The sequence below is a fragment of the Aythya fuligula genome, chromosome 4 (assembly GCF_009819795.1).
Source record: "Aythya fuligula isolate bAytFul2 chromosome 4, bAytFul2.pri, whole genome shotgun sequence".
Classification (NCBI taxonomy): Eukaryota; Metazoa; Chordata; class Aves; order Anseriformes; family Anatidae; genus Aythya; species Aythya fuligula.
The window spans coordinates 56,130,829-56,149,087 of NC_045562.1; the positions used below are offsets into that span (position 1 = coordinate 56,130,829).

The following is an 18,259-nucleotide window of genomic DNA, read 5'->3' on the forward strand; positions in this document are numbered from 1 at the left end:
GATGAGATGCCAGGGCTGCCCCATGCCAGACACAGCTGGTTCCAGCTGGTTCTAGCCAACTCTAACAGACACCTCACAGCACAGCTGGGCATGCCACCCATGCTTTGGGAAAAAGATGTTTAAGAGGGGAACAAAATGCTAAACAGAGAGAAGAGGAGGGAGCAAGAGGTTTGAGAAACAGCAGAGGGAACAACAGTGTTGGAGGAGAGAGAGGGAGGAGTTCCATGGCAGAACAGCTATTTGCCTGCAGCCTGTGAAGGACCTCACTCTGGAACAGATGTATGTTCCAGAAGGGCTGCAGCTGATGGAGGACCCACACTGAAGCAGAGGAAGAGTGTGAGGAGGATAGATTGGCAGGGAGAAACTGCCACCAGCTATTGCCCCTGTGCTTCTGAGATAGGGGAGTTGTGAGTGAAGGAGTGAAGTTGAGCCTAGAAGACTGGTGAGGAAGTGTGTTGTTTTAATGTTGGTGTCTTTTGTTGCCCATATAAAAATCCATTTTATACAAATACTGTGAATATAATGAATGTAAATAAAAATACTATATTTATTTATAAGTATCTACCTGTTCACAGATGGAAAGTACTAACATTTGGGACAGTCTTACCTGATTTAAACCTCAGGTAAAAATAAATATATCCAGGCTGGATGAAGACAATTCCATCAATATTAATCAAATCAAGATAATGAATCTTTCCATGAGTTGGAGTCAATGACCCTTGTGGGTCTCTTCCAACGTGGGATATTCTATGATTTTATTGAGGTAAGTGAAGTCAATACTTGTTTTTGTTTTCTTAACTCTAAAATACATATATTTAAAGTACAGTCAACTATTGTCTTGCACCTATATGTATCAAATAAAGAAGAAAATGAAAAAAAAAAGGCTTTTTTTTTTTTTTCCCCCCACCTGAGACATTCAGCATCCTTCAGCTCTGTTCCCAATCACAGAAGGTGACAGGAGGTGAGAGTAAACAATTACAATTAAATGTCAGGGACCTTGCACACTATCACATACTGCAAAGCATGAAATATACCTCAAAAATTTCTAATAAATTTTGTACTTTCAATGTAAAATTTCAGAAGACTCAAAACTTTGGCTTTCTAGGCTATTCACGATACTAGGGGTATGAATACTTTTACTTCAGAGGAAAGATGCCTCAGTAGCAGGTTCTGGTTTTCCAATATCTTCAAATTCAGCAGTTTCTGCTAATCATGTATAGTCAAATTTATTTCTGACAACTTTTCTGCTGATTTGTCTTATTGAAAAATACCAGTGGTGCAAGAGAAGCCTCCTGCTTCTAAAACACCTGTATCTTATGCTTTAGAATTAAGATGAACCTCTATCATTTAGGTTGGAAAAGGCCTCTAAGATCATCTGTTCCAGCCTTTAACCTAACACTGCCAAGTCTGCCATTAAACCATGTCACTAAGCACTACATCACTACATTACGGTTTCAGAAGAATTCCAGGGATGGTGACTCAGCTACTTCCCTGGGCAGCCTGTTCCAATGCCTCGCAATCCTTTCAGTGAAGAAGTTTTTCCTAATACCCAACCTAAACCTCCCCTGGTGCTACTTGCAGCCATTTCTTCTTGTCTTATCAATTGTTTCTTGGGAGAAGAACCTGATCACCACCTTGCTACGACCTGCTCTGAGGTAGTCGTAGAGAGTGATGTCTCCCCTGAGCCTCCTTTTTCTTCAGGTGAAACAACCCCAGTTCCCTCAGCTGCTCCTCATAAGACAAGTCTCTTCTTTGGACATGCTCCAGCACCTTGATGTCCTTGTAGCGAAGGGCCCCAAACCGAACACAGTATTCAAGGTGTGGCCTCACCAGAGCTGAGTAAAGGAGGACAATCATTTCCCTAGTCTTGCTGGTCACACTATTTCTGATACAAGCCAGGATGCTCTTGGTCTTCTGAGCACACTACTGGCTCATATTCAGTCTGCTATTGACCAAAATCCCGAGATCCTTCTCCACTGGGCAGCTTTCCAGCCACTCTACCTGGAGTGCTGCTTGGAGTTGTTGTGGCCAAAGTGCAGGACCTGGCACTTAGTCTTGATGAACCTTCATACAGTTGGCCTCGGCCCATCAATCCAGCCTATCCAGATCCCTCTGCAGATCTACCTTTGAGTAGATCAACACTTGTGCCTAACTTGGTATTATCTGTAAACTTATTGAGGGTGCACTCGGCCCCCTTGTCCAGATCACAGAAAAATTATTGAAGGGATCTGGCCCCAGTACTGGTGTCCCCCTAGGGCCTCATCTTTCAGAGTGCCAAACTGTGGATAAAGGGGAAAAAATACACATGCATTTGCCATCAGAAGCTTGAAGGGAGCTTGAAGAAAACTCTTTTCAAATCAGACATGTGAAGCATTATTTCACAAACTTTAATTTCTAGACTTGCCTCCCTTTTGTTTTTCTGTTACTCCATACTCTGTTTCTCCGTATTACTCCTCTGTCATAACCTAATTATCCATGTGATCTTGTAACAGAATTTAATATTATTCCCCAAGTTTATCATCTTAACCTTCATATTTCTCATGCCTACAACCAGCCATAATCAGACATTTTCTCAGAAGGGCTCATTTTGTCACTCCAAGCATAATTAATTCACACTGATCTTTTCAGATACCTCAGAAAATTCCAGAAAATGCATCCCTAACACTTAATCATTTCTATGTTATAGTCTTCATTTGATTACATGTCTCTTTCTGGTTTAAACTACCATTTATAGTCTGGACTTTAAAAAGTATATAGTTTCATTAAAAAAAAAATAAAATAAGTGTGGACACATGCCTTCTTTCCTAAAAGAAATCAATCTGTCACTATTTTTCTCTTTTAAATTAGTCATCCCTAGTTCAAAATAAATAATTAAAAAAATCCATTTATACTAAAATATTTTTCTTTATAATATTCTAATATTTTTCAAAAATCATTACTGTAGTTCATTCCTACACATTCTTAAATAATGTTAATAAATTACTGTGAACTGTGTTTGAAAAGTAATTAGTAGAGATGTATAAAGCTATCAACATTGAAAAAACTGAGGATGCAAAGGCTGTTGATAATACAATATTTGCAAGCTGGCATATAGCAATCCCAGTATTATGATGTCTGTAAAATTCATAAATCAATTATTTCATGTCTAGCACTTAGCCCTACCTAAGCACAGGTGAATAAATCTTTGCTTTTGTGAAAGGTCTGTTCACAAGCTTAACTGCACTGAATTTTTCTAGCAAATGGTTTATTTTTGGAACACTGAAGCCTAGATCTTCAAAGGTAGTTGGTTGGGACTAGATTTTAAAGGAGGGTAATACTATTGAGTAACTGGCCCTAACTGCAGCAAAAGTAACTCTAATAATGTCTAAAAATTAGATCCAGAGTTAAAAGTGTCAAAGAAAAATTTTGCTTAAAAAAGCCATTAAATGAATAAAAGTATTAGTTTTGACATTTGTAAATATCTTGAAAATATCTTTAATATACAAGTGTTAATTACATCAATAGCTGTGTTGCCAATATGACTTTTTCTGGAAGGACACTCTTTTAAAAAGGAATATATTTAAATGTGTAGTACATTATTTTTACCTAGCTTTGTTTATAGTAACAATAAATCTAAAATATAATAAATATAAATCTATAAATAATATAAATCTTAAATATAATCTACTTTTAAATAAGTATTCAACTGTAACTTGTCTTTTGTTTTCCCAGTTTCCACATCCTTATTGATGTTGCGTCACTCAATACTGTTTTCAATTACATGAATGCTGGCTATGTTTTCCAAAGGATTCCTGTCTTGTTCATTGCAGAGGATTGTTCAATATATGGCCCATGTCTTATTCAGTTCACACTAGCAAAATTCTGCTGTGAACAGGTTTGTTAACAAGCTTGTTAATTTTAACTTCGTTTGCAGCAGCCATATTTTTATGTCATTTGACTACCTTACAACATATTATTGAATTTATTTGGAAAGGTGAAGAGAGAGAATTATCCTCATTTTATGACTGGAACACTGAGATGCATCATGTGATAAATCTGAGACTGCTTTGAGTACCTAGAAACTTATTTTTAGAGTACTTAGCCCTCCAGTTTGTAGTACTGTTCCCTGCATCTTCAACTGCAGCTGCAGGCATCCTGCAGTTTGGCATTTAGTTGTTCATGGAATTATCTGTACATCCAGAAAAGGAGGAACTCAACCAGCTGCATGAAAAACTAATTTACCTGTGCTGGGTCTGGCTGGGATGGAGTTAACTTTTCCTACAGCAGCCCATACAGTGCTGTGCTCTGTCCTTGTAGCTAGAGCAGCATTGGTATCACACCAGTGTTGTGTTTACTGCTGCACAATACTGGCACTGTATCAGGACTCCCTCCAAGCCCCCAGGAGCCAACAGGCTGAGGGTGGGCAAGTGATGGGGAGGGGACATCACCAGGGCAGCTGACCTAAACTAACCAAAGGCATATTCCATGTCTTTGATGTCATATTCATGATGGCATTGATGTCACACTCAGCAATAAAAGGTGGAAAAGGGGAAGGAGAGGGGGTGGCTCTCATTGTGGAAGCATCTGTCCTCCTGAACATCCGCTATACGCCCTGACTCCCAGGATGTGGCCGACCATCGCTCATTGATGGGAAGTGGAGAGTAACTGCTTTTCTCTCTCTCTGCTTCTGCGTGGCCTTTTTTTTTTTTTTTTTTTTTCTTTTCACCTCTTGCTTTTCCCTTTAATTAAATCATCCTTATTTCAAACCTTTAGCCCCGTGTGTTGCATTTTCTCCCCCTTCCTCTTTGAGGAGGGGGACTGAGAGAGCAGCTGTGGTGGAACTCAGTTGCCCACCTGAGTAAAACCACCACAACCTCATATCACAGTTTTAGTACGGCTAGATTGTGACAGAAACCCAAGGAGAGGAGCACCTTGAGGGGAGTTGATCTCCATTTTCATTTCTTTAAAATCAGCACACCAAAACCGTCAAAGGCTATCTGTCTTGAAAACTAAATTATATAGAATATACAAATACGGAAATTCAAACAACATAATTGTTTTTATAGAAAAACAAACAAACCTCCCCAATAAAGCCCATATTTATCTGTTCAACACAGCAGAATTAACTGAGAGGGTTTGGAACAATTCTCCCTTATTTCCACTTTCATTTTTTTTCCTTTTTTTTTATTTTTTTCATGAAATAACTGAAAACATGATTTATTTTTTTCATGAAATACACATCCTGTGTAAACAAACTCCATGGTTTCCCTTCAGGCATTTAAGAAATCTCTCCCCTTCCAGGCTTGTTTTTTGTTTCTACCTATCAATAGCCCTTTGCTTCTCACAAGGCCTCAGTCTTCCTCATCCTGTAAACTCCCTCTCTCTGCTTGTCCGCCTGCCTCATCCTGTGTTTCACCCTGTGTTTTTAAACCTGATCAGATAGTCCCCAAAAGAGAGCAGTCTTCCTGTCCCCATAAGCATTCTTTTGGACTAGAAAGACAGCAGCATGGACAGGTAGCATTTTCTCCTGTTGCCCAATCATCCTCTACAAATACCAAACCGTGTAGTGCACTTGTACACAATGTGATGTTCTAATGTTCACAACAATGTTCACCACACAACTACAGAAACCACAGACTTTTCAGTCTAACAGTGTGTGTTTCACCACCAAAATATGAATAAAAGTCTATTTGGCTTGCTATGATGGTTTACAGGGTAAACAGTCCTAGTTTCTCCCATTCTAATCTGGTCATTAACCAAGCTGCCTTTCTGTCTGCACCAGTCCTCTCCTCCAGCTCATCTTATTTCACTTGCTTCATTCACTCTTTCTAGTGGGGTCTCTGTGCATCAGTCAGGGTTCACCCAAATACCTTTTCTGCACACGAGTCATTGCCATTTTTTTTTATTCTGCTTATACTTAGATCTTTCCTTGTAATTTCTGTTTTCCATCACCAGTTCAATGTTTTAGCTTTCTGCCCACCCACTGACCTCTTCTCTTTCAATCTTTTAGTCTCATGCTCCTCACGAAAATGTGAGCTGTGAGCCCAAGATTCTTTGTCCATCATGTTCCTAGCTCCATTTCCTATGTCCTTCTTTCCAGCTTATTTCAAGTCTAGTTCTGTCTCCTCTGCATTGAAAAAGGCTGCTTTTTTTTTTTTTTTTTTTTTTTTTTTTTTTTTTTTTTTTTTAGTGTAACCTAAGAAAGTGAATTTCCTAAATTTAGTATGGCTGTCAGAAGATCCAGACAATAGTAGTTATCCAAGGAAAGATTCAGTCAGTTCCACACAGCTTTCAGTGTTAGCAGTTTTGTGGTGATGATCATATGAAAGCTTTTCAGAGGCTTACACCTAGGGAAAATTTGAAGATTTTAATGGGGTAAGCAATGACATATTCTTGATAGGCTTTGCTAAAATCTCAGTTCCAAAATATATAGCACTGCAGATTTTTCACTAACAGTATTTTGTTTGTTTTGTATTCATTAGACACTTTCTTGGGAATAGAAGATCTGTATGACTGAACACTTATTGGAGGAGAAAAAAAGAAAATACATCTATCCTTAGCTGTAGACTCAACATGGAGAATTTGAGTAGTTACTATTGAACCTAAGTAGAGTTATAATCAACTGAAAATATGAACCACGGGCTAACCTTAACAATAGGTGGTGCCACCAGTCCTGCTCAAAATCTTTATGATGTTCCTGTTGTCATGGAAGCAACTGTTTCAACAGAAATTCCTCCAATACTTCATTCTTTGATAATAAGAATAATATACTGCATTTAAATGTATCTCTGTGTGACTTAGTTTCTCAGAGTGAGAACACAAATGCTTTAATTCTCACAGCATCTGTGGAAAATGTCATAGCTAGATGTATATTTTGGAGGTAGATATACATTCTGGGGGCAGGTGTACCATGGAGTAAGATGTAAAGTATGGAGAAGTTTTGAAATCTCTTAACATAGGGTGACTGAAACCTGTAATGCATACATATAGATATGTTACATTTTTGTAACACAGTGTGCTTTACAAAATTAAAAAGCACAAGTTCACAAGTATAGCTGCATTTACTCCTACACTACTTTTCTGGTAAAATTATATTGATTACCATTAGCATTTGGGCAGAAACTGGTACAGGCTGCAGTTAGCTTATTTTTTTTCCTTGCTTGTGTATCTGTGGAAAGACACATTATGTCTTCTGGCACTTGAAAAAAAAGCCATCTGTTTGCCTTTTAGGTCTTAGGTGTTCCTGACTCTCCTCCAAACTGTCCTTGCACCACAACTGTTGGAAAGGAGGGAAAGATAGACTGATAGGTAAATAAAGTTTGTTTGAGTACACACAAACTTTTGAATTGTAAGTGAAACTGAGATTAAACAGAAGAATATCTAAGATTTTTATTGTGCTGTTACTGCTTTTAAAATATTCTTATTGGAAGTAAAAACACTGACTCTTTTTACCTTTATAAATTCATTATTATGTAACCCCTATGTAATCATAAAAACAGTGAGTATAGCAGTGATGCAATTTACTTTTCTATTCAGCTCTAGTGTTTAACATTCCTTATACTATGCTGCTGACAGTAGAATTTACATTTGCTTGCCAGCAAAGAAGAAATAAAACCAATAAAGCCAATATACATTGAATCCCTTGGCTCCAAAAATTTTCATTCAGTTTCCAGAAGTGGTACACGCTGCTAGAACAGATTTGTTTTCCCATAAGGTACTTGTCGCAAATTTAGTGTTACTCTTCTTCAGGAAGAAAAATAAAAAAAAAAAAAAAAACAACAAACCAAATAAAACCAAACCAAATCAAACAAACAAACAAACAAACAAAAAACAAAACCAAAAACGAACAACCCCAACTCTTCATATGTTCATTGATGCCTGCTTTAAATGTCTGTTCCTAATTTGCTGGCATTTAAATGTTTGCTACTGAGAGTTACTGTGGCTGTGAGACATATCTTGTTCTTTCTATAGCAAAATTTGCTGCTATAATTTTTAAATTGTACCTTCAGGAAGTGGTTTCTGAACCCATGTTCACTTGTCCTTTTCAGGCTGATAAGAATACAGACCAATTTTCTACCAGATTTCATAGTTTTCTATCTTTAATAAGCTAAACAAACAAATAAACAAATGAACAAACAAACAAAATCCTAGTACATGGAAGAGGAGCTTCTCCCTGTAGTGTTTATGCATCTTTCCGTACTACCTTTATGGAAACACAAAACTAGTCAACATTCAGATATTTGTTGGAACAGTCACCAATTTAACAACTATTTAAACCTCTCTAAAAAAATCTTGGAAGCTCCCAGGAAATCCAGCGTATGCTCAAAGCTGACTGTCCTAAAGGAGATACTCAAAGATCCATACAGTTAAATCTCAGTTCTTTTAGACTTATCAATATAGTGCTTGTTGAGAATGGCCACAAAAAGGACATTATTTTGAATCATCTAGTATGCTAGTGGGATAAGATGAAAAAGCTTTTTCTCTTTAAAGAATTCAACATTTCAACATGGGATGGGTCAATAAGGTAATAAATAAAGTCAGCTCATTTGATCTAGCGCACAGCTTTAAACTCCTTCTGTAGCCAATGGATGGCAAGAATCCCACCACTGGGAATGACAGAGACCTATCTGCTTTCTCTGATTTGGATCAGCTATTGGAACAGACAATGTATCTTACTTTTATATAATATTCTGGTATGTTAAATGGCAGAAAGTTCTGGTTTTAATGTTACCACTTTTGAAGTTTCAACTTCAACTACAGTTGAAGTTTCTACTTTGAGTTACTTGTACAATGAGTTACTTGTTTCTACTTGAAGTTTCTACTTCAACTGTAGGCATTGTACAAGTAGCTCAATGAAAGATCCAAATCTGTCTCATCTCTTTTCTATCTCATTCAGTATTTTACACTGAATTTCTGGCAAATGCGGTCCCCAACATTCTCTGTCTCCTCCTAGTATTACAATTTTATATATACCTATGTTTTTAAAATCATAGATTATTCCAAGCTGATTCAACTCTCACTGGAAGCAAACACAGAACAACAAAACAGATACCTTTTAATCAACCCCAAATTCTTGTTAAAATACCTTCTGGTTTTGCTCTTAAAAAATCAAAATAAAAATTTATGACAAATAAACTTGCAACTAGCTATCAATAAGTTGTTATGTAATGAATGTTTATGTAAATATATCTTTCTATATCCTTTTTTTTTTTTGAATATCAAAATTTGTTAAAGTATCATTATAAAAAAAAAAAAGAGTAAATAAAAAAAATATGAAAGGTACTTCCTTTTGAGAAGTACCACACTGAAACAAAAGGAAATTGCTAACCAGATATGCAAAGTGAGCTTTAGTAATATTGTCAGTTAGGATTAGTCAAGTAATAGTCTGACCAAGTCTGTATTAGCTGATGTTTTCACTGAAGAAATGTCTGGAAGTCCATGTGAAGGTTGAGACCTCATAAGACAGGCAACAACAGAAAGGTATAAGAGCAAGAAAGGATTTCCTGCAGCTATGCAGTATATATAGTATGGATTCTCAACATTTTTACATTCTTGTCATAGAATCACAGAATGGTTGAGGTTGGATGGGACCCTGCTCAAGCAGAACCAGTTGCCTAGGACCACAACCAGATGGCTTTTGAATCTGAAAAGAGGGTTGTAAAGAGGGAGACTTCACAACCTCTGTGGACAATCTGTGCCAGTGCTCTGTCACAGTATCAAATATCATACTGTATATACATCATATATTATATTACACAATTATATCATATTGTGTATATTTACACATAACGCATTTAATTTCAACATTTTGTATAGATACAATCACTTTTCTTCCATTCATTTGGTGCTTTTGTTTCATACCTGATTGCTCTGTATGTGTTATGGTTTGCTGTCAGAATTTCCAGAGCCATTGACTCCCTACATCTCATTGTAAATGCCTTCACTTACCAGTTATGCATACACTGCACCTTCACTGACAGCTCGTTTGCCTTCAGTTCCATATAAAAATGCTTGTGCATCATCTGTTTATGAGAAAATTAATGAAGGAATTGTGGGAGCAGACACAAAGATAGAGGCATACAATTAAATAAATACATAAGGTTTGAAGAAACACAATCAGAATTAAACATATATAAGCATAAAGCATATGTATGTTTGTGGGTGAAAACAAAATATGGGTTAATTACAGTGATTGTAAGAGAGCCTCCCATGCTCTCTGCATAGTTTGACCTTACTCTGCTCCTCTTGCTGCCACTCTATGCTTTTTGCTTCCCTTTTCAGCTCATGCCAAACAGCTGAAACAGCAGAGTGAACACCAAGGACAGAGATGGAGGAGGAGGAAGTGCTCCAGGCACTCCAGATGTGCACACTGGAGCCTGTGCAGGACCCCATGCTGGAGTATGTGAATATTTCCTGAAGAAAATGTGGCCCGTGGAGAGCAAGGGAAAAGCATGAGAGGGAAGGACAGGCAGAGAGAAACTGTTATACACTGACCATAACCCCTTGCCACTGTGCACCACTCAGAGGTGGGGTACAGCGTGCCCCACCTGGTGCCTGGTGTGAATGAGATGTCTAGACTGTGAGAGTGGGGAGGAAAGATGTTTTTATGTTCTTGTTTCTCGCTACCCAAATCTATTTTAATTAGCGGTAAATTAAATTAATTTTTCCCAAGTCAAATTTGTTTTTCCTGAGATGGTAATTGGTAAGCAAGCTCCCTGCCTTTGTCTCAATCCATCAGGTTTTTCATCCTATATTCTCCCCCTGTCCTCTTGAGGATGGACAGTGAGCAAGCAGCCGGGTGGCTCACCTCAGAGCACTGTCTTCAGTATCTCAGTCTTTCTTTGTGGCAATATCCTTCCTCATTCTCTCTCATATCTTCTGCTTATTTGTTGAGAACTTCTGCATCAGTAATCAGAAAAGAAGAGCAAGGAGTACCCCATATGAAAATCCCTCAGGAGACCAATTGTCTGAAGTCAGCAGGGGTTGAGCAAAGCATAAATAACAATTTGCTAATCCTTAATCCTCTCTTCCCCTCCCCTCCCTCAAACTCCTGTCATAGTGGGTGTATTCTGCCTCTCAACTAACGCTGCACAACAAGGCAGCATCAGTTAACCTTTTCAGGCATGCTGCAGCATTTGCAAATTTTGTAAAATATTGCTCCCAGAACAGTCCTGTGTATCCTCACTGTGCATTTCTGCCATTCGCAAAGTAATGTGCATATGCCAGAAAGTGAATATGCCACATAAAGAAATAAGGTCCTACAAAACTACAAAATGAAATCAAAAAAATCATTAGATTAAGTACCTTTGCATTTCACATAGCCAAATGGTTATAAATATTTATTTATTTATTTAAATTTTTGTCCTCCATGGAGAACTGCAAACTCTAATTGCAAACATCATGTAATCATCAGCTGGTTCAGTCTCCAAGTTCACTTAGTCCTTGGCATCTTTGTTCAAGCTGCAAGAGCAAAAGTAATGCAGAGAGTCCATTAATGTCAACTGCGATGTTCTTTTGGTATTGCAAATGTATATGCTAAGATCAGAACAACCCATAACTTTCTCAGAAGTTGTTGAACTATACTGGCTTTGATCATGAACTAAAGGTCATGGTACTATGGAACTCAACACTAACTCACTAGCACTTCATTCCACTTTCCTTTTCTATATTTTCATTAAGATAAAAGGTTTCATTTGAAAAAAGTGTTCTGTTGGTCAGTGGATTCTTCTTTCTAAGCAATCAGATCTACTGTTTTGCTTACATTTTCCTTCCCTCACAAGGGGTCTAGTAAATTACATCAGAAAAAAAGACCAAGTAAGAAGTTATTAGTGTAACTAGTGATCAAATAAAATTCATTATTAGTTTTGGTTCCAATTTGCTCAAAATTTCTTCCAGTGTCTGCAGAACTGAAACTAAGATAATAACTTAGTTTTCTGCAGCCTTCAGGTCTGCAGGCAGGAACTTCTGCTGAGTTGGAAGTTCTTTATGTCTGGAATCCATAGGAATGGATTATAGTAGATATACAAGCTGAGTACTAGTTGATGCCTGTTATAAAAGAGGATTAAAAATGATGGTGGCTAAAAAAAAGCTAGTGCCACCAGCAAAGGAAAAATGAAAGAGGAGCAAAGAAGCTGCTGTACCAATTGAAAAATCCATTGGATAATATTACTTTTGATACTAGAGCATAGGTATCACACTTCACAAATTGCTCATTATCACTGACTTCTTGTAACCAGAAGACTCTAATGCACAGTCTCTAGCCACTTTACTCACTCTTAACAAAGCTAGAAAAAAGACTCTCAAATAACAGCTGAAAAACAATTTGTCATAATATCAGTTGGAAAAAAAAAGAAATAAAAAAGAGGATTCATCTCATTGGTACTGCAGTTACATGCTTGAACAACTTTTGGGACAGAGGAATGCTATACACGAATTCAGAAACAAGTAGAAAATAGAGAGGGCAGATGTTACACTAACCTCTGCCCATTAGAATCTGATAGGTAGTTTGTTTTCCCTCTTTTTGACCAGATAATATTGCCTCCAGGGAAATCATTATGAACAATGCATCTTTAAGCCAGATGTTGTCACACATTGGATATCTATACTTCTTTGGAGAAAAAATGAGTTCAGTTGAAAAACAAAATTGATGTTGATTCTGCTGCTGATGTACAACAATAAGTAGAATATATATGCATAAATAAACATTTGCACATAAATACAGATATGGTCCAGTGATAAGAAATACCTTAATCCATGTCTGAATTATTATTTTAAAGATACCATTTATTTTGTCTTTTCATAATACTTTTACTGACAGATCTTCCTCCACATCATGCTTCTAATACATATCCTGAACAACAACAAAAATGGATTGCTGTTCTAATGGAAAATATTCTATAGATTCTTATCCCAGAACCTTCTTCAGCTTGTGAATTAACATCTGAATTGAATTCTTCTTGGTGGTTTCTCTGCAGTTTCTCTGTTGCTGAAACAAACTAGTGATGAGAAGTTTTATGAGCTTTATTTGTCTGACATGTCAAAGCAATATGCATTGCAATCAGAACAAAAACAAAACACCTACTTCTACAGCCTTATACAACCCTTGAAAAAAAATAATCTCTGCTGTCTCTCCTTAAACAGTTTCATCTTACCTATTTGTGATGTATGAGATGAGTGGAGGAGTTTTTCCTTATTGTTCTAGAGCTTTAAAATCAGGATCATGAATCTAATGAAAGCAAAACTAGAGATAAAGATATAAAAAGGAATATTTCATGTTCTATGAATGAGAAGGGATTTGAGAACCCAAAACCTGAAAAGAGGCTTCGACAAGAAGCCTAGGACTGTCTAGCTAGAAGGGTATCAATAAAATCTAAACAAACAACAACAACAACAACAGAAAATTCAATTTGTTCCTGGATAAACAACAGTTCTTTTGGACTTTTGGACTTTCAAACTGCACAACATAGGCAGATTGGTTTTATACATCAGAAGGATGCATTGTAGTTGTCTATCTCTAGTCAGTACAATATTCTTTATTTTCTAACTCCATTTATCACTAATGATGTATTTGAGGTGCAATTTTGTGTGATCCTTTAAGTATCAGTATGGATCTCTAAGTGGATAAATTAGGCTAATAGATTATAATAATCTGTAACAGAATCTGCAACATGAAGTTATAACTATTAATATTTTAAGTTCTTCCTTGAAAAACAAGAATATCAAACAACAATATAACTTGTTCATTTCATTCACAGTTACATAATGACCTATTAAATGGAAAGATATATTGCTAATTTATGTCTAGCCCATAAGTATATGCAGGATTATTCAGTTATTTTACTCATATAAAATATTTTCTGTGCATTCAAAAACTGTTCAAATAAAGCATCATTGGATGCTACTAAATCCATCTTTTTCTTTCAGTAAGTTTAAGAACTTCTATTTCACAATTCACTTAGGAAATTTAGTTTATAAACTTCACATTATCACTGTTTAGAGCAACATTCTCTATGATATTTTTAGTTTATTAAAATTATATTTTTTCCCCATGGATTTAATGTTTTTTTTTTTTTTTTTTTAAAGGTAAGATAATCAACTTACTAAAGTAAGTTTTATCATCAAGTCTCATTTTTATTTTCTGTCTTCTAATTTTAAAACAGTAAAAATTAAGTCCACTGAAATATTAGGAGTTGAAAGTTCCACTATCCTCAACATATACAAGCAGCAATGCAGATTTTGTAATGAAACAAAGCAAATACACATTTATATGTTTATTTATATAACATATCTATTATACTATGAATATGAATATGAAAACCAAATGAATTTATCAACATGAATAGATTATTTTCTGATTCTACCTTGATCACACAGGACACAAAGACAAATCTTAGCCTTACTCAAAAATTGCATGCTGTTTTTTTTTTTTTTTTTACATACCTCTTTCCTAGGGAAATTAAAATTGATATTTTATGTCAGAAAGTAATGTTTATTGGCTCACATTATTTTAAATGACATTTTCAAGTTATTTCTTTACACCTTTTTCTATTTTACTGTGAGTAGGACTTTTCATTTAACAGACTATAATAATATGGTAACCTAACTTTGTAAGTGGTCTGAATTAATGTGAGACTGCAAATTATTTGTATATGTGAAATTATTTCTTTGTGTGTTTATTAACTTACAATTGTCAGAATTAAATTGTGATTATGGAAGTAAATTTCAGCTTCCTTGGAAATCTTATAAAATGTTGTCAATCTAGACTAATCTAAATATTGTTGTACTCTTAGCAAATATCACCACCTTCCTCTTCTAATTTTTTCTGTATCAGTATTGAGTCTATCAAACTACCTATGCCTCATAACCTCATATGGACCTTTGGGGAACCCAGTTATTAACTTTTTTTTTTTTTTTTTTTTTTTATGCTGCAAATTGATATTTATTCTTATCTTTTGTTTTCTGTATCTAAATCTGTTTATAAGCCATCACAGTATTTTACTTTTTATGATGTGACTAGGAAGCTTTAGAAAAAGCTTTTTGTTAAAGGCTTCCTAAAGGTCAAAAAAATTTTATGAACCTGTTCCCTTTTGTCTGCTGTTTTAATAGATTACAGGGCTTGAATTTCCTTTGCAAAAGCCATGCTAGTTTATCCTGCTTGTAATGAGTTTACTGAGGTGGTTTACAGTTCAGGATTTAATAATGGCTTCAACTTGACATCTGGGATGTCAAGGCTAGCAAATATAAGGGGGCTGGGAGCTGCAGGGCATCTCCATGGGGTGGACAGCAGGGCAGAGGCCTCACGAGCAAAGGCTTATCCCACCACTCCTAGCAGGGAGCAAGACAGACCAAGCTGAGGCAGCTGGAGGAAGCCCAGAGACCAGATCATCAAAAATGTCCATAGAGACAAAGCAGGTCTGAGATCAAGCCAGGAACTGAGTCCATGGGTCAGGTTTATGGTCTGTATCAGTGGGGGTACATGATCAGGCACAGAGATATTGCTGCAATGCAGATGCAAAGCAGCTACGTGGGGCAAAGAGCCTCAGTTTAAAAGCTGCTTCCACAGAAGAGTGGCATAGGGAAGCAGGCACTGAAGTCTTCTGCAAAGCTCCCTATCCTATGTTTCCTATGAAGCTTCACAACACTTCCTATCTGTTTGCCTTCAGTGCAGTCAGCTAAACTGCTAAAAGTGTGTGAGTGAACTAAGGATTCACACAGAAGTGGAGTAAAGCTTACCCACCTATATGAATGCAACCCTACCTAATATATTTTCATTAAACTTTATATTGGTATGAACACTTAGATTACTGAACGCTTATATGAATTTAAAGCAATAAAAAAGTAAAGGCTTGCTCTTGAGGAGAAGTGTCAGAGGATTCCTGAGTGTATGGGAACTAATTTAACTCTATTCATTTAAAGGGAAGCAAAGACAATCTGAGAAATGCATCTGTGTAAAATGTAGAAATTTCATTTGACAGTACAGGCTGCTAAGCCATTGCTATCATTATAAGTTCTTTTAGATTCTTTGCAACTTTTTTATCTCCATCTCTTTCCCGAATTTCCAGGGTAACAAAATGTAGCTAATATTGGATTTCATTATTAGTAGCAGTAATAGCAGCAACAGTGGCACCAGCACCAGTTGCCAAGTGTGAAGAAAAGTATGAGGTTTGTGAGGTCTCAGGGGATGTCTGAGGGGGTTTCTACTCTCTTGGGCTGTGTGTGCTGTGTGTGTGGAGGCACTGGCCAACAGGCCACTGGTCTCATGAGAGGGCCTAGTGAAAGTTGGGCAGAGATGGCAGACTGCAGCCAGTTCAAATGATGGGAAACCTCATATACACACCCCTAGGGACATCCAGTGACCAGAAGTGCTGTAATCAGGGCCGCAAACAGGGATGCAGTTAGGTCACTTTGTGTTGCAGTTTGCACAGATAGTTGCGCAATACTAGCAGTACACTCTGTCAATCCATCAGTAAGATGTGCTGCTCTGCTGGCCTTCTCTGCTCACCAGCAGGCATGGGCTGCAGTCTTGACAGCCTCCTCAAAAAATTTCAGTGCATTAAACAATAGCCTGTCGGGTGTGTGGCAGCAAGGAGGCACAGACATGGTGACCACTTGACAGAAAGACATGCCCTTTGCTTCCATTCCTCTGACCCCCAGTGGAACCACTTGGATGGAGTTCCAGGCAGGTCATGTGGCCACCCAGCTTTCAGGCTGTGGGGTATGCCTGGGGTGCTCTCTGAGGTGGAGGGCAAGAGCAAACACACATACATGCCCAGGTAGATAGATTAATTGGTGCCTGGTGGCCAACCTTCAAGAAAAGTCGGGGAGACTGAGAACCATATGAAAGTCCAAAAAGGTGATAGATCAATGGAGCCATGCTCTGTCATCTTCAGTATGAACATGCTAACCTATCATGGTCACTACTGAGGCAGTCCTGGCATCTGATCTGCATCAGGATAAAGGCAACAACTTGATGGATACTGAGAAGTGGAAGCAAATTACTACTGTGTGGAGCTGGAAGGTGAGTCCTAACTTCCCACTCAGCTTCCATTACTGCATAAGTATGAGGCTATGGGTATTGGCAGAGAGGGGATATGACAAGAAGGAAGAAGAGGCATCCATGCAAGTTCTCTCTGCAAGGTTAGATCAGTGGGAGAGGGGGATACCAATAGAACACTGAGGTTAAGCCAAGGCACAGTATTGCACCATCTGAGGGTGGCAAGGCTAATGGGAGCATCTATGCCACTCCAGGAAGCACTGCAGCTTGGCTGAACAGAGAACTACTGAAACTAGGGCAGAAAAAGAGAATATATGACCCCATCCACCCAGGAATTTTAGAAGTGATCATGGGCCAGACAGAAGGCAAAGATTTTGGAATATCACTGGAGGAGGAAGTGACATGGACTGAAGAGGCCCCACTCTATAATAAACTACCAGAAAATGAGAAATAGTATTCCCTGTTCACTGATAGGCCCTGATGTATTGTGGGAAAGCATCAGAGGTCCAATGTGTACCTCAAGAGGATTTGATTTTGGGTGAGAATAGCTAATGTTTTGAATTTCATGATGTTAATTGCGATGTAATACTGTATGCCATCACTACTATCATTGCTATATGTCATATAAGAATGAATCATGCAGATTACTGAATGAAGAATGAATTTTGATGGAATAGAGCAAAGTACAGCAGTGATGGAACCAGAACTGGTTTCAGCATGCAATAGTTCAACAACACAGAACATCTCTCCAGCCCTGAATGACTGTTTTGACAGATGGAGCCCAAAGTCATGGACTAAATAAATTCATAGGACATATTAGAGGGATAGTACATAGAAGAAGGGAATGATAACTGTGTGTATATATCAAAAGACAGGAAAAGTAGCAATTAATTGGGAAGTATTGGAAAGTGTGGGACTAGAGCATGATATAGATGGTATGGAATAAGAGGTGGATATTGTCCTGGTTGCAGCTGGGATAAAGATAATTTTCTTCCTAGTAGCTGGTATGGTGTTGTATTTCAGATTTAGGATGAGAATAATGCTGATAGCACACTGTTTTTATTGTTGCTGAGCACTGCTTACACTAAGTCAAGGACTTTTCAGTGTCTTGTGCTGCCCTGCCGGCAAGGAGACTGGGGGTACACCAGAAACCAGAAGTTGTGAGGGGACACAGCTAGGACAGCTGACACGGACTGGTCAAAGGCATATTTCTTACTGTATGACATCATGCTGAACAAGAAAACTGGGAGGAGTTGGCCAATGGCGGCGGGGGAGAGCATTGCTCAG

The 18,259-nt window shown here is 37.5% G+C and overlaps 1 long non-coding RNA gene across 1 annotated transcript; it reads left to right on the top strand.

Moving 5' to 3' along the window:
• The first annotated feature begins 576 nt into the window (after positions 1 to 576).
• Positions 577 to 13,922, top strand: LOC116488966. Its single transcript, XR_004253231.1, has 4 exons — positions 577 to 763; positions 3,712 to 3,874; positions 7,210 to 7,287; positions 10,261 to 13,922. It is a non-coding gene; the product is annotated as an uncharacterized LOC116488966 (long non-coding RNA).
• Positions 13,923 to 18,259: the final 4,337 nt, after the last annotated feature.